Here is a 23,749-nt window from a genome sequence, read left to right as displayed (position 1 = left end):
TTATCCAGTTCACTTATAGCGCATTTCTTTGGACTGTAGGGAAAACCAAAGCACCCAGAGGAAACCAATGCGAATATGGGGAGAACATGCAAACTCCTCACAGAAATCTTGCTGTGAGGTGACAATGCTAACCACTTGCCACAGTGATGAAGAATTTTTTTTTTACTGTTATTAATATATTTTTACATCTCTTGATGAATGATTAAAATATTAACAGCCAATTAGAATCCATCTTACTTTATTAAGTTCAAATATTTAAATCGGCAGACAACATTATCTGGATGCAGCCTTTATGATGCAAGCTAAGATTGCATCACTCAGCGATGCAATGTCAGACACAATGCACTCAAATAGAGCGTGTGACATCACTGTGAGGGGTAGGGTTAGGGGTGGGGTTAGGTAAGCCCATTAAAAAGCATTGGATGCAGCTCAGATTGCACTGCATCAGGTCTGCATCCAGACCCCTCTCGAAATATTCAGGACTGTTGGGATACAAACAGCATTAAAGCCAATTGACTTTCTAGTGGCAGTTTGTCTATTCATAACTTGAACACCATCATACAAAATATAAATATTTTTAATGTCAGACTACTGTAGGTCTGATGCATTTGAACAGCTCTATTATATGTCATATGTGTATTATTATTGTCAAATGACATTTTTTTTAACAACTGCATATTCACATACTATAAATAACTTTACTGTCTGGTTGTCACTGTCATGTGGAACATATGAAAGGAGCATCTCCAGATTTATCCAGATGTATGTCATATCAAAACTCGTCTAGTCAGTTAATATTGTTGTAAGATGTTGTCATATGGCTTTAAGCAAATTTACGGTCAGATTCAAGACTCTTTGATTTTTTCCAGCTCAATCTCAGGGGAGTTGTGCTACAAAGTTAACCCTGCTGCACGTTTCTCTCTCATTCTTTGGCTTCTCTTACTAAAGCCTGTCTAAAAATAGCCAGCAGCGAAGCAAAAAAAATCTGAAATGTCACATTTCATAGATGAAAGACGAAAGATTGGGTTTATTTATATGCAAGGCAATATTTATTTATTTCCACAATGTTGCTATTTTCCTCCTTCAGTCCATCTGATGCAGTGTAAATCTGGCAGTTTTCTGCCTTTGGCACGTTAGCTGTTGATGCTAAGACACCTGATGGACAGGCGGCCTCCACCTGAGCCCTAAGGGGACACTTGACCGCATAACATTTTCTCGCCAGGATCTGACACGGCTACCAGCTGTACCTAGGGAACCTAAAGCATCTGCATTTCAATTTACACCTCAGAGGAAAAACCCACATTTTGACAAGAGCAAGAGCAAGAGATTTGGTGTTGTTAGACACATGATCCATATTTCACGAAACAACTCAATAACCCATTACAGTTCAGGCAATTGCGAGGGCACTATGATGAAGGAATTTTCTTTATTTAACTCATATAGCTGACTGAATTGCTTTGAACCACAGACCCTTATTATGAGAATGCGTACTGCACAACAGTAATTTGCCAGAGTTTAATTTCTTTCAGAAGCTGTCAGGGTGCAACACAGGTGAGCAATCAACTGTATTGACATTCAGGAAAAACTTTCAGGCACAGATGAATTTCACTACACAGGCTCCAGGTAACTATCAATGCCACAGATGCATTTTTCAGTAGATTGTAAAATACGTTAAAAACCAGATGAGCATATAATTTCACATAGTTAAAAAGATCTGAATGTTCAATAGATTGTTAAAGAAAGTTAAATGTACCTTTTTATATTTATTTATACAACAGTTCTGTCTGGATCTCGAATCTGATTGGCTGATAGCCTTGATATATTTAAGTAATATCAGCATTCGTACAGCCTCTTTACCCTTTGTGTATTACTCCGCCCATATACAGCCAGCAACAAGCAGACACTACAGTTTGACAAATATTTCTGCTGTTACACAACAAAATATACTTTTGAGGCTTTTTTTAGTCAAGAATGTTGTAGTTTAGATTGCAACCATGCAGATTATTTGCAAGAATAGTGCCTATTTTAAAATATTCACAATTTTTGAGAGCTTGTCGGCAGCCAAAAACGGTTGATGTTGTCTATCCACAAGATGAACAGCATTATAAGCCGCATTATAAGCCCCTTGCTCGGTGTGTTCTCTTGAGCGCAAATAAAAAGCTGAAAAACGAAAGCCTTATGGTTTTAAGGTGGACCGGATAGAGTCAATAAGAAGCTGCGAATAAGAAGCTGGATTCAGCCTTGTCCCTCCTCATCGCAAACACAACAGCAGTCTGGTGAGAAATCTCTGAAGACGGATAGCATTTCATGTCACGATTAGCCTTATAATCTTAAAATGTGAGCAAAATTTGCTGTTTTGTCATCACCTTAAGGGGATCACACACCAGAAGCGCCACTTCACATTAGGCTATAGAGAATCATTCAAACACTAGCTCTAAAGTGATGTTTGTTGAATTAGTTATGGCTTCTGCTGTTTTGACATCAGCTGCAGGTGTGAATGAATGACGGAAGAAAGTTGTTCCTAATACAAAAAGGTTTTAGACTCTCTGTGTCTGATTTTCTTTTTTATGTACAAGATTGTGCCGTCAAACTGTTCTATAAACGCAATATCACACGAGTAGCTCATGCCAACGCACGCCTCCCACCAGTGCTGATATACAGCCATAGCACACTGCTGCTCGTGAGATACTGCTCATATATATATATATATATATATATATATATATATATATATATATATATATATATATATATATATATATATATATATATAGGGCGAAGCAATGGCGCAGTAGGTAGTGCTGTCACCTCACAGCAAGAAGGTCACTGGCTCAGTTGGCGTTTCTCCCGCCAGTGGCTGTAAAAACATGCTGGTGTTTGCATGTTCTCCCTGCGTTCGCGTGGGTTTCCTCCGGGTGCTCCGGTTTCCCCCACAGTCCAAAGACATGCTGTACAGGTGAATTGGGTAGGCTAAATTGTCCGTAGTGTATGAGTGTGTGTGTGTGTGTGCATGTTTCCCAGAGATGGATTGTGGCTGTAAAAACATCCTGGATAAGTTGGTTGTTCATTCCGCTGTTGCAACTCCGGATTAATAAAGGCACTAAGCCGACAAGAAAAAAAAAAAATAAATAAATAAATATATAATATATAATATATAATATATATATATATATATATATATATATATATATATATATATATATATATATATATATATATATGAGCAATATCACACTGGTTGCAGTGCCTTAGTGCCAGTGACAATATACAGCCATATCGCACTGCTACGAGTTTGATATTGCATTTATACAACAGTTCGACGACATAATCGTGTATATAAAAAAGAAAATCAAACACGGAGAGTCTCAAAAGCCCTTTGTAGTAGGAACTACTTTCTTCCGCCATTCATACAAATCTGCAGCTGACCATCAGAACCATTGTCAGTTCACAAACACCAGAGCTAGTGTTAGAATGATTCTCTAGCGTAATGTCTAAAGTGATGACAAAACTTCTGATTTTTCTTACATTTTAAGATTATAAGGCTGAACGGCATGAAATGCCCTCAGTCTACAGAGATTTCCCAGTATTTCTCTGTTGAAATTGCGATATCACAATATTTAATCCCGAAAAAGCCAGAGCAAAGCAAACATTACCAGATTAGTATGGTATACATACAGCAATAAAAAATATAAAAGATCGACTTAGATTGTCACTTACCTGTTCTGTAATGATTTGTTCAGCTGGAGTTTAAACGTAGGCTGAAAAATTCTGTATTTCTCCCTTAAGGACTTATTATGCGGTCTCTGTCGCCATCTTGTGGTGGAACATCAACTGTCTTTGCTCAGTATGGCAGGCTGGCTGCCAAAATGCTGAATCTAACGCCGAAATTATGAATATTTAAAAAAGGCACTATCCTTATAAATAAACTGCCTAGTTGCAATCTAAACAGCTACATTCTCACCTAAAAAGCAAGTACATTATGTAGTCCAACAGCTGCAATATTTGTCAAACTGTAGTCCTCTCCCTGCAGGTTTAGGACGTCAACATGATGTCATATTGAAAATGTACCCTAACAACGTGAAGATGTTTGATTTTGTTTGGAAATGAAAATCGGGTTGACATCAGAGCCCAATATCTGGCCATCGTCTATGTCCAACGTCCAACCTAAAATAAACCAAATATTAATATCTAATTATGTTACACCTTGACATTGTGTGGACATTACCACTATGACATCAATCAGATGTTGAATTTTGGTCACTTTCCAATGCACCCTAAAATCAAGTATCAACATAATTTGACGTCATTATTGGACGTCAAAATATAGTTGTCCTTAGACGCTGGCTAGATATTAAATTTAATGACCTAATATATGACATAATATATGACATAATGACCTAAATCTATCCTTAAATTAACATATCACGATGTTGGCTGCTTGCCACTCGTGGCAGAGTAATACACAAGGGTGAAGAGACTATACGAAAACTGAAATTACTTTGATATCCCATGGCTATCAGCCAATCAGATTCAAGAACCTGACAGAACTGTTGTAAAATGTAATATATATCTAATAATGCAGTAATTCAAAAGCACTCAAAACACTGGTCACTGAACCCCATTTGGCTTTTTGTCCCACATAGAAATCTGATATTGACAATATGTGCGAATTACAGAAATGACATTTTTACCCATTTCAAAAAATTGCAAAAATCCCCGCTTCCATATATTTTTTCAACTATTTGAATTACAAATATGTACATATACAGTATACTTAAATATATTGGCTTTAATTGTATATTTAATTGTTCATTCATATATGGCCATACACTGTTTAAAATCTACTGCCTAAATCTTCATAGCAAAGAAAATAAAGAAAAACATTACTCTGGAAACAATCCTTTGAGATTTTACATAATGGGATACATACACATAGTTGCTGCTCATCTGTTGCACATCTACAGCCATTTGAAAAGTGAATAGTGCTTGGTGTAGTGTTTTAATAGTGAGTTTGTTCATTAAAAAACAGTTTGAGCTTCCTGACATGGGGCATCATCCTTCTAAAAGCTGAAAATGAAGCTGACTGAACATAAACTTGGTTGGTTAATTACACTTTATTTTCTGTAAGCAGAAATATGTCTTTACCAAATATACAAAACAAAAATACACCGATATAATACATGCATAGCTGTACATTTAAATAAGGACATGCTTAAAAATGATGGAATATGGTCAGCCTAAATTAGGGTTCGATAGGCAATGCCATTGTCCATCGCCAATGGCTGATAGACATCAAGATGCTGAGCCGGCATCACAATCCTCTTCCTCGCCCCCATCGCAGCAGCAACCTGCTCGTGAACAATACACACTTAGGTCCCATTTACACTAAAACATCTTAGTTTTAAAATGGCATTCTAGTATTTCTGAAAGATCTCAGAATACTGCTGAAAATGCACATCACATGACCCCCCCCACACAGACACAGACACACACACTGTCAAGCTTGACTGAGCTCCAGCAGTTGGACAGTTGGACACGTTGGAATGTTTATCATGGATGTACGGCTGGAGTCTCACTATAGTTCTTAAACATGATATTTAATTAATCGTGTCTCTATCTTACGACTCTTTTGAATCTATCAGGGAGCGTGCACAGTGTCAGTACACTGCTTTAATCATTCACTTTCACACTTGTACTTAGTAAATTTAGCAAAAACCTCAGATACTGTTGAATGGTTCCTGTTGGTTGTGCACCTTTTTACCAACCAAGTTTGTTGACGCCATTATAATAACACAGATCACTCTGCCTATTCATGCCAGAGTCCTGTGGAAAAAGTGATTGAGAGCTGTTAATTTGTCGTAATTTATCTTTATTTATTTATGATTTGGTTATGGGTAAAACAAAGACCATGCGGGTCAGGTATAGAAGAAATGGTAGGCTACAAATAATTAATTTGTTATGAATTCATTAATTATTCATAAATAATTCACAGCTGCCTATGACGACCCTGTCATCGTCCATTGCGGTGTTTCACATTAGACGTCGTTCAATGTCTAATTGGTCAACATCGCTCAACCCTAGCCTAATGCTTTGAGTTAGTGTAAAGTGATTGGTTGATTGTGCATTTAGGTGTCAGGTGAGTGTATACATTCACTTTCTTGAATGGAAAATCAGGAGCTTACTTTAAGAAAAGAATATACAGTAAATAAGTCACATTGCAGGTAAACAATTTGTTTTATGTGTCATGATTAAAAAATGACCCCCCCCCATTTTTCAATCAGCCAATATTACTTTTAATCTTCAAATGTAACTTTGTATTTATCCTATTTTGTTATAATTGGAGTTTTATTTCTTAGACGTGACTGTAAGCCTAAAGTGACTTTGTCGCAGTGTAACTTTGTTTCTTAAACTTTATCCAACAATTACATTTCTCTCCAAGACAGAATTGGGCTTCAACGAACCACTGCTGTCATAAACTGTCAGAAAACATCATGTATCAGCTACAATTTAAAACTAAGTATTCTCTTTTTTTGTCAAGCATGTGCTGAAATCTATTTGCATTTTACTTTTCTCATTGGTCGTCACACTGACAAACCAGTAAAAAAATATATAGTACTGTATATTCACTTGGAATGGAAAAATTACAAGCTTAGAACATTGCATAAAAATGTCATTTTGAAAGAACATAATTTGTTTTATGTGTGTAATTAAAAAATATGGGATATTTCCAGCCATTTTCAGCCTCACAAATTTAATAGCAGCTTTACATCTTACAGTTTGACTTTATTTCTCACTGTGGGACTGTGTGTTTTGCAATGCTTATAACTGTGATTCAGGAGTTCCCACTTAGATATGCTTAACGTTAATAGCAGGTTTGGCATGCTGTCCCTGGAGAGAACTGAGCCCAAGGCTCCCACCTGATCAATAAGCATATAAGGAGATCCAAGATCAGGTAGGTCTCAGGAACTCCCCTTAGAAAAGGGAGGAAAAGGAGGAAATGGGGTGGAAGGGGGGATTCTTCTAAAACGAAGATAGAGCAGAAGGGAAAAACTATTCATTTATTGTAAGCTTGGATAACTCGGATTGAATTACTACTGATTACAGATGAGCGGCCAGTCATACTCAATCATTTCACATGCTCCTCTCGAAATTAGTTTATGAAATTTCACTTAGGGCTGCACGATGGAAAAAACTGACATTGAGATATTTTCAACCCGGGCTCATTGTGGAAACGTAGCCCCGCGGACGTTTCTGCGGACCGCGATTTACGTCTCGGGAGGTACGTATTCGAGCGTTTTTTTGTTTTCGCGGATCCGCGAGAGGCCGCTGTGCGTGCTTTTTTGCGTCTCGGGCGGAAACTTGTTTTTTGCGTCACGGGAGCCGTTCTCGCGCGAAAAGCCGCCGGATCGGAAAAAAAAAAGCAAAAGCCCTCGTCTTCGATTTCGACCGCGTTTTCGGATTTCGACCGCGTTTTCGAATCCTCGCCCTTACCTGATGTCCGGAACCCACTGTTCCCCGGACTCGATCCCGGTCGTCGTCCACCGCGGCCGGCTCCGGCTCCTCCTCCGGGGCCTCCGCTCCGCCGACGCAACGCTGTGAGCTAGGCGGACAAACTGATTGAGTTGGGAAAGCCCTCCACTCGGAGGCGAGCCGTCGGCCGGCGAGCGCGAAGAGGAGGGGCGGAGCGGCGCCACACCGCCCCGCGGCGTTCGCTCGAAAAAAACCAAACGCGGCCTTTACGTACCTCCGGCTACGTAAATCGCGGTCTCCAGAAACGTCCGCGGGGCTACGTTCCCAGAATGAGCTTGGGTTGGATATTTTGGATGAAACATAATTTTACAATATGACTTTAGGAACTGTTTGAGAAGAATTTACATTATTAAATAGATTTGGATGATTTTGTAGGAAAGTTTATCTGCATAAAATATCTAAAAATATATATCAAAATGAAATAAAAAAATTAAAACACATAAGAACAAAATAAACAGTGCTTTATGGTTTTTGGCGGAATATTACAACATTGAGGTAAAAAAAATTCAATTATCAAATCAAAAATAACACTGTATAGTCTTCATTTGGCAAATAATTAAACACAATCAATCTTTCTTAAGCGACAAACTTTATAAGTTCTTGTTCCCAAATGGTCTGAATTTGTTTTAAATCTTACAGTCATGGGCCGTAAAAACACATCTGAGTAAAAAAAAAAAGATCACACTTTATTTTGATGTTCCGTTTGTTGAATTTAAGTTTTATTGCATCTGCATGCCAACTTATTTTCATAATATTATAAGTAGACTTTGAGGTTGGAGTGAGGGTTAAGGTTAGTGTAAGTTGACATGTACTTGCAAAGTTTCTTATAGTCAGTTAATTGTTTGTTCAAGGAGCAGTATCAATTAATATTAAGCAGACAGTACTAATACACAAGTGGACCATCAAAAGAAAGTGTTTCCCAAAAAAAAACACAGTAATAGATTATTTATTGAAATTCACAGTGACTCAACAAATCATGTCTAATGAACTGTGATTTTTAATTAATTATAATCTCAACATCGCACATCCTGTGATGTGACTATTGTGGATGCGCACAGTGCAATATCGATGCTGAAACAATATACCTTGCAGTCTTAATTGTGATATTATATCTCAAAGTGTGACTGTAAATCTTACTTGTATAACTTTGTCTGACTGTAACCTTATTTCTTAAACTTAAACCAAGTTTTATTTTTTACTCTAAGGTAGAAATGAGCTTCCCACGAACCTCCGCTGTCACACCCTGCCAGAAGACATTAAGCATCAGGTATTTATTTTTTTAATTTATATGTCCAGCATGTGTTTAAATTCATTTGTCTCCTCAAAGACTTTCAATGTGTCAAATGCACACTCACACACCCATAGGAAAAAAAGTTTGTACAGTTCAGATGAAGCATGTTTAAAGAATCTGGTTCCTCAGTATGTCGCATCACCTGGCCTGTTCTGAAATAGCACCGTGATATTTTTAGTTCTTAAAAGCTGCCATGTGCACAAAGCGAATTAGGCAATTTAAAAAGTTTCTTTTGAGCTGATGGAAAATGAGAGGAGACAGGAGATCTTTAAAGCCGGGACATAAAAAGGAAGAAAAAAAGATGAACTCAGGGTGAATAAAACACATTTGTGTTTCATGACAGCATACCGGCTGATCGTATTTTAAAATTGTATAGTATATATTTAGCTTTGCACATGTTACACAGCTGCAAAAGACATCATGTTTAAAATATGTCTGCTATTAAAGTACGAGAAGCTGTGCCCACTTTACAGAACGGATATTTAACACGCATATTATTAGTAATCTACTTCACACCAGGATTTTGAGATTAAGGCTCTCATGAATAGGAAAAGCAGCATGTTTTTATCTTTTATTATGTGTTATAGTAGACGACTGGAATCGTTCTGTCTTTTCACAGGTGGAAAGTTTAATTTGCTGCGTCAGATGAATTAAACTCCAGTAAGTTTTTTTTAACTAATGAAATGAAACCAAATCAAATCTTAAAATTGATTTCCAGCTTTCATCTTTCAACTAATTTAAAGTTTAAAATTAACTTTTTCCAGTTGGACATTTTGTTCTTTAAAAAACATACCCACATATTCCGCGGTACGTTATATTTCTGTCCTGCCTTTCTAAGAACAAATCTGTGTGTCTAAAGATGTATCTGCTCCGTGACGACTTGATTGAATCTTTTAATATACTCACTCTTAAGACCGAAAGGTTATTTAACTATTTCTCACTTTCATCTCTGCTCTAGTGTTCTGTCTGAACAGCCTTTTTTCCCCTCAGGGTGAATCGCTTATTTTTTACTTCTTAACTGTAAGGCTTTTGTAAATTACTTTGGATAAAAGTGTCTGCTAAAGAAAGAAATATAAATGTAAACAGTGTAAAGTGAACCTACACTGGTCTCACGGTTCGGTTAGGTTACGTTTATTATGCTATCGATTCGGTTTAATTAGCTATCTGGGTGCATTGAATTTAAAAATACAATAAAATCTGTGATATGGCTATTGTTAGTTAAAGTAAATGATGAATTCTGTTTTTAAATATCTTAAAATACATGCAATATATAGGCAATATGGTATGCATGGTGGCACAGTGGGTAGCATGATTGCCTCATAGCAAGAAGGTAGCTGGTTCGAGCCCGGCTGGGTCAGTTGGCGCTTCTGTGTGTAGTTTGCATTTTCTCTCCGCGCTTGCGTGGGTTTTCTCTGGTTGCCCTGGTTTTTCACACAAGATCAAAGACATGTGGTACAGGTTAATTGGGTAAGCTAAATTGTCCGTAGTAAATGTGTGTGAATGGGTGTGTATGGATGTTTCCTAATGATGGGTTGCAGTTGGAAAGGCTTCCACTGCTAACCACTTCATCGTGTCACCCCTAAAGGATAGAATTCCATATAAAAATGATTAGGGTAGTTCCTTTGCTGACTTCTCCAGACTAGAACCCAGTTATTAGATGCTAAAATACTGTTGCATAGAACAAAGCAAAAACAGTATATTGACCTGTTAAAAAATGTATCTTGATTTCTCACAACTTGCGTGTTTTTGCTGGCCAATCCTTATGGAAATCTCATATATGGCAATAAATGAACATATATTATACATTAATTAACATATAAATTAACATATATAACACATATATTAATTGATAGTTGATATATGAGAATACGTTTGATCATATTTGACAATTCTAATATCTTTGATTACTAAATTACTCTATAATGTCAATTAACATGTGTTAGCATATTTTTACCTATTTGTTTTTTTAATAGTTTAATATTTAATATTTGTTAGCATGTATGTATGGCATCATGGTGGCATAGTGGGAACCATGATCGCCTTACAGTAAGAAGGTCACTGGTTCGAGCCTCGGCTGGGTCAGTTGGCATTTCTGTGTGGAGTTTGCATGTTTTCTCCTTGTTCGAGTGGGTTTCCTCTGGGTGCTCAAGTTTCCCCCACAGTCCAAAAACATGCGGTACAGGTGAACTGGGCAAACTAAAATTGTTCGCAGTGTATGTGTGTAAATGAGCATGTATGGTTGTTTCTCAGTGATGGGCTGCAGCTGGAAGGGCATCCGCTGCGTAAAACATATGCTGGATAAGTTGGCGGTTCATTCAATTGTGGCGACCCCTGATGAATAAAGGGACTAAGCTGAAGTAAAATGAATGAATAAATGAATGAACATAGATGTACATATTTAGTTCTAATAATGTAATGGGCGATATGTGTGAACATATGGTTATGCTTGTAATTTTAATCGTTTAGTAGTTAATAGTTTATAGTTTAATAGTTATATAACAATAACAAAGTCAGAGAGTTGTATTTGTGATTCAATGGTCAGTCCCCGGCACCTGAGTTCGTCCCCGGCACCTGAAGGGATTGTAGGTGGTTGGAGGGATGGCTGCCCACTTCTCCGGGTTTGTGTTCACTGTTCTGTGTGGACTTGGATGGGTTAAATGCATAAACATTCTGAGTGTGTCATATATATATATTATTAAAAATTAAAAGCAAAAGTTACTTTACAGTAAATGCTTTTAGTCATTTTCACGTGGAACTGAGCTTTGCAGAGCAACAAATGTGGACAACTGGAAAAGGGGCAGTATATGATGCAATAATCGTTTATCTTGATTAATGTTTTTTCATTATCATTAGAAGCCAAAATCGAAATCAAAACCGGATTTTCGATTAATTGCACAGCCCTAGTGTCATTCATTTATTTTCTTGTCGGATTAGTCCCTTTATTAATCTGGGGTCACCGCAGCAGAATGAACCGCCAACTTATCCAGCACGTTTTTACGCACCGTATGCCCTTCCAGCCACAACCCATCTCTGGGAAACATCCACACTCACTCATTCACACACACACTCATACACTACGGACAATTTAGCTTACTCAATTCACCTGTACTGCAAATCTTTGGACTGTGGGGGAAAACGGAGCACCGGGAGGAAATCCACGCGAACGCAGGGATAACATGCAAACTCCACACAGAAATGCCAGCTGAGCCGAGGCTCGAACCAGCAACCCAGTGACCTTCTTGCTGTGAGGCGACAGCACTACCTACTGCGCCACTGCGTCGCCCCAGCGCTAGTGTGTGGTATCAAATTCCTTTAAAGCTACAGTCTTCCAGCAATTCATAGGCACATCCAATATCTCATTTGTCATGGTGGCATGCATGAAATGTTCCAGAATGAGTGCCAAATTGCAGTTAAAGTCAACAAATTAAAAAAAAAAACACCCAAAATTACATGAAACTCTGGATGAAATGAAATGTAGATAGCTATGTGACACAATGATGTTAATCAAATTAAGTGCTGTAACATGTAAAACGAGATCATAAAAGAAACATCAACTCATGTAAACACCTTAATCATATTATGGTCTTATTCAGATAAAGGCAAATAATTTGATTACTGATGTCCATGTAAACATAGCCACTGATGTTTTTTGAGGATTCATTGTTTACTGTGACTTTAAATTCATCATTATCATGATAGTTTATTGCATATTTGGTAAAAGTATTAATTTCATGAAAACAACCTTACTGATATGAAAATGTAAACTGTATACTATATTTATAAGATAATATAAATATATTAACTCATATATTCAGTTTATTTTAACAAAATTTCTAATGGTCCTATGGGAAGAAAGCTTGTTAAAGAAATAAATAATGTCCTTCTATAAAGCTAGAGAGGTTTGCATAAAGGTAGGGTTGGGATTAGAGGATACACAATGTAATTTGCTTAGTACTACAAAAAAAAGAAATGAAAAACAAACATTTGTGTGGAGGACGTGGCTAGATTTAGCAATAGCCGTCTGACAAAACAGAATAAAATTGAAGGACAGTCAAGGTTGAAGGACACTTGAAGTGTCAGAGACAGAGAATCAACAGGACTAAGGAACTTGTCTGTCGGACCTGCTCGTCTGAACGACAGGACAGCAGAATAGCTTGAAATGAAAGAACATTTAAATTGCAAGCAGGAGGATAATAACAAAGACGGTGGGAAAAGACAGACAGAAGCAGGAGTAATAGAGGTAGAGAGAACAAACAGGACAGGACAGGGGTGAGAAGGGACTCAGCATTGAAAGAGAGAGAGAGAGAAAGAGGAGGAGAGCGAGAGAGAGAGAGAATAAAAGCATGAGAGAATGAGGAGGGGGAGGCAGGATAAATCTGTACAGCATCATGATTAGGTATCAGAAGCTTGTTCTGTGGTCTGGAGAGCAGAAGGCAGATCACATCAAACAGATGAGACGCTCAGCACATCTGCTCAACAAACTGGACAAACATCATTTCTGAATTTGCTTCTACGCATGTATTTACTCCGGATTGGTTTCACGCTCTTCTCAGCCAAAAATGACAATGGCTCTAAACTTTTCGGATTCCGTGTCTACGCCCACCTGTGGATACAAAAGATTCAGAAGATAAGCAATCTGGGTTTCGAATAATCGAGAAGCATCTTCATGGACTTCCTCCTCAAAATCAGCAGACCAACAAGTCCAGAGACGAAAAAGGTCACACAGCTCCAATCTTTCATTCGAATCTATTTTAATCAGCTTCCCAGCATCCTTCTCATTTCATCATGATTATTCCCCAAGGTTGAGGAACTAGGTTGGTCGTGATGGAGCAGGCGGAGGCTACGGATGAGCAGTTTGATAGAAAATGAAGGGCTGCTCCATGTCAAAAATCTTGTAAAAACGTACTTCTTTCCAGCTTCCGGTTCACACACAAACTTCAGGCACAGGTAAACAAGATCCACGTGAGCTTTTTTGCTTTGAGATTTACAAAGTAAGACACCATCTCGCACAATCGGGAGTCACCGCCACGCGTCTCCCCACCTGCCTTCACACCTTTCCTCAGTCAGAGATCACAACTGCAACTCTCCAGCTGTCTCTCATCAGCGTCACGAGCCGGCGAAGCAGCTGTTTCTCCTCTTTTTTTGGACACTTGTCTCTCTTTTTCTCGCTAATTCTTCCACCGACACCATCTCCAGTTTGACCCTCTTTGCCTGGAAGAGCGAGAGAGAGAGAGAAGGGGAGAGAAATGCCATCACCACAGCAGGGTCTTCAGCTGCCACACAAGTAAGAGCGAGACGGTGCGAAAGATCGAAAAGGCCAAAAAGGAGGTGAGAGGAAGCAAAGGCGAGAAGACAAGCGGGAGGCGGAGACGCACGGCTGAAGAATGTACAGCTTGGGCTCGGGCTCGGATGCATCCAGCCGGCACAGGTAAGAGAAACTCCCTTTCATTCAATTCACAGATAACACTCGACCTCTGTGCAGCTTTCCGTCTCTGGGTCTTGCATGCGTGGCGGGGGAATGCCTGCCGGGCTAAAGCTGCCGTAGTTAACAGGTGGAGCGCCGCTCTCTTCCTCTCTCTCTCGTGGCTGCTCGCACACCGAGTGCAGAAACAGTCCTCGAAAGCGTAACTGACAAGAGTGAATGGGATTCCAGAGACCTGAATGATTTCTGACACACATACCTTGCTCTGGGACTTTTTTTAGGCATTGGGCGTGCATAAATCTGCTCGCAGACATATTTAAATTGTGTTAAGACAGGAGAAAGAGGAAAACTGGGTCATTCCTGGATAATTGGGTTAAAAGACACCTGTTTTTAATCCTAAACTCTGTGAATGTGTAGTGAAGTAGTGGCAAATACTGGTGAGCTCTGTAATCATGCTTGGAGGGTATTCAAGTATTTAAATACATATTGGAGATGGGAGACTGACCAAGGTCAAACTGATGATCTGCCTGTCTTATGATTTGTTTTCCTTGCTAATTATTTTCCCTGTATGTGTGACACTGTCAAAATGAAGCTTATCATAGATAATATCTGCTTATTTATTTAAATGTGTCATTATAATTCAAACCAAATGGTAGAAAGAGAGAGATATTTGAAAGTGCGTTCAAAAACATCTTGAGTTATTTGCCACTCAGGTATCATCTCTGATAATCTCTTCATAGGTATGCTGTCGGTGTGTGGTTTCATCTCAAGGGAAAACAAGAGCCCTCTCGAAAGGTCTTACATGTTATTGTGATTTATTTATCACAGACACTTCGGACCCTCTTAGCATTCATAAGACTGAACCGCTGATTGTTGGCGAAAAGCTCATCCGTTAATGTCCAATCACAACTGTTTGGAGTGTGACTAATACATCACTATTAACATCCGATTCCGTCTGCGCCACCACTCAGGTCACAAATGCTGGCAGTGGTGATACAAGCATCTGTATCTCAATGTCATTTTGTGTTTTTTTTATTTGTGTTGTTTTATAGCAGACTCTGAAACCTGTAGGACTATGGCTGAACAGGTGATTTCAAGTTAAGAAGAGTCAGTTAATAAATGCAGATCTGGGAAATACTAATATGTGTTCTGACCATGACATTTGAGCTCTCTCACCTTGGATCACTGTTAAAAATGTATACAGCTTGCGGAGGGTTTGTGTTGAATACTAAATAAGCAGCAAACATGTGATCTGCTTTTAAAATAGGATCATGAGTCTTCACTGTAAACTGATCAAATTTGGGTCAAAGACAAAAGGGGTCAAAACAATAAAAGTGTAATACAGCTTTAGATTTTGTTCATTTTCCACACATTAGTATGCGCCGATTTATTTAATTGAAACTTTTATGATAAACAGATTTTACATTAGAGCACATTACCTTGATTTACAGATGACATGCACTGAGATTAATGTGAAACTTTATCAAATAAAATTTTATGTAAGTTAATATGTCATAACAATTATGTCAAATATTGAACAATAATCATTTGATGGCATATAAAGGATAACAGAGGAGCCCCAAAATACTATTATTTGTTAATTAAACTATTAATTGTAGTTTAATTGTCAGCAAGAGTTTAAAATCATACAAAAAATGTAACACAATTTAGTTTAATCCGTTATTATAGTTTTATTTATATATATTTATATGTTTATTTATTTTTATAGGTCAGCATAAGGGCTGGCTCATACGGTGGCTCAATGGTTACAGCAAGTAGGTAGCTGGTTTTAGTCAGGGTCAGTTGGCCTTTCTGTGTGGACACTGCATAAAATGCTTTTATTTAGATTTTTTGTCTGGTTTCTAGTCCAAATATCTAAAAATTCTTAAATCAAGAATCATTTTCTAGACTAGCAAAACATATTGTCTTGTTTTAGGAAATAATATGTCAAAATAAAGTGAGTATTTCCTTAAAACAAGCTAAATAATCTTATGTCGAAAGGAAAAACTAGATTATTTTGCTCACCCCATTGGTAGATTATTTTGCTTGTTTTAAGGAAAAACTCACCTAATTTTGGTGTATTATTTCTTAAAACAAGACAATATGTTTTGCTCGTCTAGAAAATGCTTTCTTATTTAAGAATTTATTTAGATATTTGTTTTATAAACCAGACAAAAAAATCTAAATAAGAAAAGCATTTTTTGAAGTGGATTTCCTCTGGGTTCTCCAGTTTCCCCCACAGTCCAAAGACATGCGCTATAGGTGAATTGAATAAGCTAGTAGTGTATGTGTTTGAATGAAAGTGTATGGATGTTGCCCAGTACTGGGTTGCAGCTGGAAAGACATCCGCTGAGTAAAACTTAGTCCAAATATCTAAAAATTCTTAAATCAAGAATTATTTTCTAGACAAGCAAAACATATTGTCTTGTTTTAGGAAATAATATGTCAAAATTAAGTGAGTTTTTCCTTAAAACAAGTAAAATAATCTTATATCGAAAGGAAAAACTAGACTATTTTGCCAGTGACTCGCAGTGGCAAAGCGACATGCCACCATTCGTTTCAACAGAGAACGAGTGACTTCCTGCAACCTCCATCTATGCGAGTGACAGCAACTGTTGGCGACCAGGTGGGCGTGTCAAGCAACTCGACAAAGTTGAGAATCCTTCAACTTTATGCAAACGAAGAGTGACTTTCTTGAGCTACAGCCAATAGGAGCACCAGTAGAGCTCACGTGATCCTCTCTCAGCTTGCTCAGAGGCCGGTTGTATTCGTGCTGCATATACCTACACAGATCTGCGTTTGCAGCAGGTTGTCACCCAGCGCTACAGGTAGCTACAAAATAGCTGAATGAGCCATAAAACATATGTTGGATAAGTTGGCGGTTCATTCAGCCGAAGGAAAATTAATGAATATAATTGGCCGAGGTGTATGTGCATGAATGGAGATTTACCAGTACTGGGTTGTGGCTGGAAGGGCAGCAGCTGTGTTAAACATAAGCTGGACAAGTTGGCAGGTCATTCTGCTGTGGCGACCCCTTATTAATAAAGGAAAAAAGCCAAATAAAAATGAATAAATTAATGAAATTGGCCGAGGTGTATGTGTGTAAATGAGTGTAAATAGGTGTTTCCCAATACGTGTCTGCGGCTGAAAGGGCATCCGCTGCATAAAACATATGCTGGATAAGTTGGCAGTTTATTCTGCTGTTTGACCACTGATAAATAAAGGAACTAAGCCGAAAGAAAATGATTGAAAATCAGAAAAATTGTGGTGTTTTATTTTAACATGTTACAGTTAATGATCAGGTACCAATATTTTAGCATTATATTAAAATGTTATTTTCATCACATTTTTTGACACTTTATGCACATGAATCAGTTTTGTTCTAAATTAAAAATTGAATCAGACCCTAAAACATTTTAAACCGGTTTTGGTATACTTGCATTTTCATAACAACTTTTATGTATGATGGGTGGGCAATATATGAAACTCCTTAAGCGTCTTTTAAATAGCTCGTAATATTTGTGTACCATATTTGCATCTGTGGTTCATTGCTTAGTGACTGCTCAAGCTGTAGATAAAACAGCTGGTAACATCTGTACGGGAGGGATTTTGTCGTAACCTCTGTGGCCAAAACTCAAAAGGCAAACTTATGCTCTGTGAATCACAAATGAAGACCAACTCAATAGCAGGAGGCTCTTGTATCACATTACAGCAACATTGAGACTATAAATTATCTTTGTGCGAACTAACATCACTCAAGTGAGAAATTTGTTACTATAAAAAGCCACAATAGTGTAACTCCAAATGTAAATCAGCTTTAACTTGCTAACATTATCGTTTGTGGCAGGATTTTACCTCAGAGGCATACATTGACAGAACACACAAGATGTTAATTCAGTGCTAATATAACACACCATCTGGCTGCTGTGCATGACAGGCCATGTATGTTTTTACAGCTCTTTGATTGTCGTTTTTGATGGTCACAGATGTCAGTTTAACCACAAATGCGATCAGTTCAGTAAATGTGTCATTTGTACTTGGAACAAATCCCACTCTACAACCATTTAAAGTTGTGCCGAATGGGAGATAAACCTACTGTATATATCTTTTTGTAATTTGGCAGACATTTAATCACAAATTAATTGTTTATGGAGATATATTTTGCAATGAAGAAACTCTTCTGTGACTATTTTTATGGGTAGTTTTATATTCAAATGTATAGATTAATAATAATAATAATTCTTAAAATTTATATAACACTTTTCTAGAGCACTTTACAAGATTGTGTTGCATATTCTTCTGTATAAGTTGTTTTATATTTCTGTACATTTAAATTACAGTTTGGTTTAGGGTCAAATCTTGACAGTGCAGGTTGTAGATGTAAAATAAAGCCATTGTGCTTTAATCAGCTTCACCCATCAGACGCTGTGTGGACAGCTGGCACCCACAGCTGGTGTTTTACTTTGAAAATATTTCTATCTGCGATTATCTACATGCAAGGTGCAGATTAAATTTTGCGTTGGGTCGTGTTTACGTGTAATGCCGTGAATCAAAGAAGTGCCTTACAGTAACACATGCACCCCTGTGCTTTTACCACAGACCTGCACGATCGCTCTTTGTATCTTTTTCACAAGAGAACGCTGGAACTTTTTGTGTGCTTTTACTCAAGTGCTAAGAGTAGAAACTCTAGTCCAGAAATGGTGTGGACTGGAAAGAATGGCAGCTGTTTTTTTTCCGTCTGACATCGATGAACTCTTTCATTTTCCGTCTTTTGTAGTTTTGTTTGAAATAAGAGCACATGCGCTAGCTGTGTGATGTGATTGTCCATAGGATCTGTGGTCAAACACATATCAAAGTGTCCATTTTAGAAGAGATCTGAGGACTTGAAAAGGACATGAGAAGATCACATCAACAGCAGATCTAACAGACTGAAAAAAAAAACGGGAGTGAGAATATATTATCGTGCAGCAGCAGCCTGAGTGTGTGTGTGTGTGTCATTTGCTGTCATCAAAGCAAGACTGCAGGTGTCTCACTGCTGTTCGGTGTCACGTGCAGTAGACCAGTGAACACACAGTCTGAAGACATCCAATATAGGGGTGTTTCTTCATCTATTGGCACTTACTTCCCATGGGTTGATCGTTATTAAAATGAACAGATTTAAACTTTTTTCCAAGTCTTTGTAATATTAAGGTCACATTAAAAGTGTCTCTGAAACTTTTAGTTTAGTCCTTTTGGTATAGATTTTATTTCTTAAAATATGAACATTCTTAATTATACAAAAACTATTTCTATTAATATATTTATATTTATTTTTATATTTTATTAATGAAAAAAGTCAAATAATTCTAAACAATTTTAGTATTTATTGTTTTAAATGAACTTTCCCTTTTTAAAAATACATTAAATAAACACATTTATTATGTACAGTATGTTTTTTATGTTTAGAATTCATAATACAGTCAAAAAAGATTTTTGCTGCTTGTTTAAACTACTTATTTAAATTGAGTTTAAAGAACACAAGTCTTAAGGTTTTTGAGGACAACTTGATTGTTTTATGTTCATTCATTCATTCATTAATTTTCCCTTACCTTAGTCCATTAAATATCCGGGTTCGCTACAGCGTAATGAACCGCCAGCTATTCTAGCATATGTTTTACGCAGGGCATGCCCTTACAGCTGCAACCCAGTACTGGGAAACACACACTCTCACATTCACATACTCAAACAATACACAACGGTCAATTTAGTTCATTCAATTCACTTACACTTACCAGCCACTTTTTTAGGTACACCTTACTAGTACTGGGTTGGACCCCCTTTTGCTCTCAGAACTGCCTTAATCCTTCGTGACAGATTCTACAAGGTACTGGAAATATTCCTCAGAGATTTTGGTCCAAATTGACATAATATCATCCTGCAGTTGCTGCAGATTTGTTGGCTGCACATCCATAAATCTCCCAATCCACCACATCTCAAAGGTGCTCTATTGGATTGAGATCTGGTGACTGTGGAGGCCATTCGAGTACAGTAAACTCATTGTCATGTTCAAGAAACCAGTCTGAGATGATTTGCACTTTATAACATGGTGTTATCCTGCTGGAAGTTATAACCAACTGTGGTTATAAAGGGATAGATGTGGTCAGCAACAATGCTCAGTAGGTAGGCTGTGGCATTGACATGATGCTCAGTTGGCACTAATGGGCCCAAAGTTAGCCAAGAAAATATACCCTACACCATTACACCACCGCCAGCTGTCTGAACCGTTTATACAAGGGAGGATGGATCCATGCTTTCATGTTGTTGATGCCAAATTCTGATCCTACCATCCGAATGTTGCAACAAAAACTAAGACTCATCAGACCAGGCAACGTTTTTCCAATTTTCGTTGTCCAATTTTGGTGAGCCTGTGCGAAATGTAGCCTCAGTTTCCTGTTCTTAACTGGCAAGAGTGGCACTCAGTGTGGTCTTCTGCTGCAGTAGCCCATCTGCCTCAAGGTTGGACGTGTTGTGCGGTCAGAGATGCTCTTCTGCATACCTCGGTTGTAACGAGTGGTTATTTGAGTTACTGTTGCCTTGGGACTTGAACCAGCGACCTTCTTGCTGTGAGGTGACAGTGCTAACCACTAAGCCACTGTGCCATTGTTTCATATTCAATCTACTTAAATTGTAAAAATGATTAATGTAACAAACAATTTGTGTTGGGATAACATGAAGGAATTGTGTGGTACCCTGCAGCTTTACAGTGTAATCCTTTACATTTTTATTAATTTTATACAAATTTAGATACAACTAGCTGAAATAAAATAATTAAGTAAAATGTAGGTTTGGTAGTTTTATTTATAACCCTGGAACAAATAGGAAAGCTAAGAAAAGGTAATGAAATTAATTGTGAACAATATATATTTTTTATCATATACATAATATGTCTTAGCAATTTTATTCGGTCACACTTTATTTTGATGGCCCATTTGTTGAATTTAAGTTACATTGCAACTAATTCTCAATATATTATAAGTAGAGTTAAGTTGGGGTTAGGGTTGAGGTTAGTGTAAGTTAATGTACTTACAAAGTTTCTTATAATGAGTTAAATGTCTGTTGAAGGAGCAGTATCAACAGATATTAAGCAGACAGTCTACTAATACTTAAATGGACCATCAAAATATAGTGTTACTTTTTTTCAATGTTTGACATGCAGCTTAACTTTTGTAAAATGTTTGAAGTAGATAACACCTTTTTGTTTTTAGTCAAATTTACCCACATTGGACTGTAAATAACAAAAGAACAACAAAATAAAAAAGATAACAGTAAACCATTATCAATGTATACTATAACCATTTTCAGGCTTAAACAGAAAACATCAAGTGACATACTGCAGGATGGAAATGATTTCCACTGTTGGACACAGTAGACAAATTAGTGAGATTGGAGTGTGTATTAAGGGACTCCATAGCACCAGAAGTGCAGATGAATGTGTATTTTTGAAATGAAAAACACTTTTTTTTACCCCTATCTATTGTGTTCTCTTGAAACTCCAGCTGTTGCCATGTTAACTCTGCTCGGGTAAGTGTGAGGATTTCATTGAGTTACGAGCATACAAATTTGCTCATTGATGCTTTGCCTGTATTGAGTGGAGTTTGAACAGGGTTTTTAAATAAGGATTTTTTTAAAGCAGACAGGGAAGGAGAAAAAAAAAATTGAGCGAGGACAGAGACCATGACGGCTTTAACTCTTTCTGAGCATCTGGGGTCTCTCATGGCAAGCCTTGTGTTTAATTGTGTTGCTTTTGCAATTGAAATGCGCATCTCCTTTCTTACTTCACCATATGTCTACCACTTGTGCAGAAAGTTGTTGTGGATCTATTTTGGTAAGAAACACGGCTAACGAAGTCTGTAGCAAAACAGTACAAATCATGAAGCGGACCACCAAATACTCACATTAAAAAAAAAAAAAAAACATACCCTTAACATGGCAATTAGGTTTATTAGCAGCCAGATGTGTTCATAGAAGCATTTTAAGGTACACGAGTGTAACATTTATCATGCATAGTAATTACAGTCCATGGTCCAACAGCTAGCTCTGATAGTTTAATAGGCTGTGGTGTCACACTTGTAAGTTGCTGGCATGGATGGATGGGTCTAACCTTTAAGATTCTAATTCAAGTGTGTCTCATCAGATGCTGATTTAGTTTGCTGTTGAGAAGAAAGTCCTTGCTCTGTTTTACAAGCCAGATTTACTTGTGTGTGCTGTAACACACTTAGAAGTTAAGCCTAAAGGCCCTGATTTAGTCATAGCAAAGATCTTTTCACTCTTCGCTTAAGGGTAGAAAGAAGTGCCTGTGCGGTAAAAACCCTACAGCACCTTTGTGACTAGTACTTTCAGATGCTGTTCCACTGAATAGTACAGAGTTGCATGTTATGGTTTGGGGGCTTTTATACTGCATTCTGTACATAGTACCTGGTAGGGATGTCCCGATCAGGTTTTTTTTGCCCTCGAGTAATCATTTGATTTTAAGTATCTACCGATACCGAAACCCAATCCGATAATTTTATAATACATAAAAAAGAATAAAGAAGAGTGAAGAAACAGATCGAGAATGTTCCTTATTTTTTTTTACTTCACCTTATTTGAACAATCAACAACTCTGTTAACAAACAGAGCACTTCTGTGAGGTAGCTTGAACAATCAAGTAATAAATAACACCAATTCTTCACTTTTGGACTTTAGTGCAACAGTAAATCTGCAGAAAATCTAACATAAAAACAAACAGCACCTTAACTCAAAATACCTGATAGGCAATCCCAAGTTTACATATCTCACACTATGGCAATGTTGTGGTCATCAACTTCATAATACCTCCAGACTGCAGACATACTCACGCTTTCTGGTTTGAGTCCTGATCGGTAGGTAACGTCCATTTTTGATCGAGTCTGAAACTGCGTGATCGGGCCTAATTTCCCATCACATGATCGGATCTCGACTTCCCTTGTACCTGGTACCTTTTTTAGTATCACCTTGGGTGAGGTTCCAAGCAAGCCAAACATTTACCAAAACATGATAAATACACTGCTGATCACCGACTGGTCAGAGAAAATCATCACTAAAGCTGGATTTGTGGCACAAAACAACAAACGCACAATATTTAAATAGCTGGCAGCAGTCACTGCCCTAGAACAGGGGTTCCTAAGCTTTCCAGCCCACGACCCCCAAAATAACAATGCCAGTGATTCACGACCCCAAATATTCTCTGAGATGGTTATAAATATATAAACCTTGCACACAATGATGAACACATGCAGTACCAATAGGCCCAAGTCTATTAATTGAGAACGACACTTGGAGATCATCATCCATGTCCAAAAAATCGAAAGGCTGATGGCTTTTTGTTTGCATGTAAGTTTTATTCATTCATTCATTTTCTTTTCGACTTAGTCCCTTTATTAATCCAGGGTCGCCACAGCGGAATAAATCGCCAACTAATCCAGCACATGCTTTTATGCAGCGGATGC

The 23,749-nt window shown here is 37.7% G+C and overlaps 1 protein-coding gene across 6 annotated transcripts in view; it reads left to right on the top strand.

Annotated features, from left to right (window-relative positions):
- grin2cb (glutamate receptor, ionotropic, N-methyl D-aspartate 2Cb) overlaps window positions 1-23,749 on the top strand; it is a 110,462-nt gene that overhangs the window by 8,961 nt on the left and 77,752 nt on the right. For 2 of the 6 annotated variants that reach the window (XM_087276563.1, XM_087276561.1), the window contains exon 2: window positions 8,740-8,797. The gene's annotated coding sequence lies outside the window, so the exon portion shown is untranslated. Of the gene's footprint in view, window positions 1-6,869; window positions 6,957-8,735; window positions 8,798-13,219; window positions 14,250-23,749 lie in introns of those variants that run through there. The other 4 variants (XM_087276562.1, XM_087276564.1, XM_087276560.1 and 1 more) reach the window with 4 other exon arrangements.

This window comes from Danio rerio, chromosome 12, assembly GCF_052040795.2.
Source record: "Danio rerio strain M-AB ecotype USA chromosome 12, GRCz13ab, whole genome shotgun sequence".
Taxonomy (NCBI): Eukaryota; Metazoa; Chordata; class Actinopteri; order Cypriniformes; family Danionidae; genus Danio; species Danio rerio.
The sequence above is the reverse complement of the archived record's forward strand: the minus strand, read 5'-3'. Positions and strand labels throughout refer to the sequence as shown.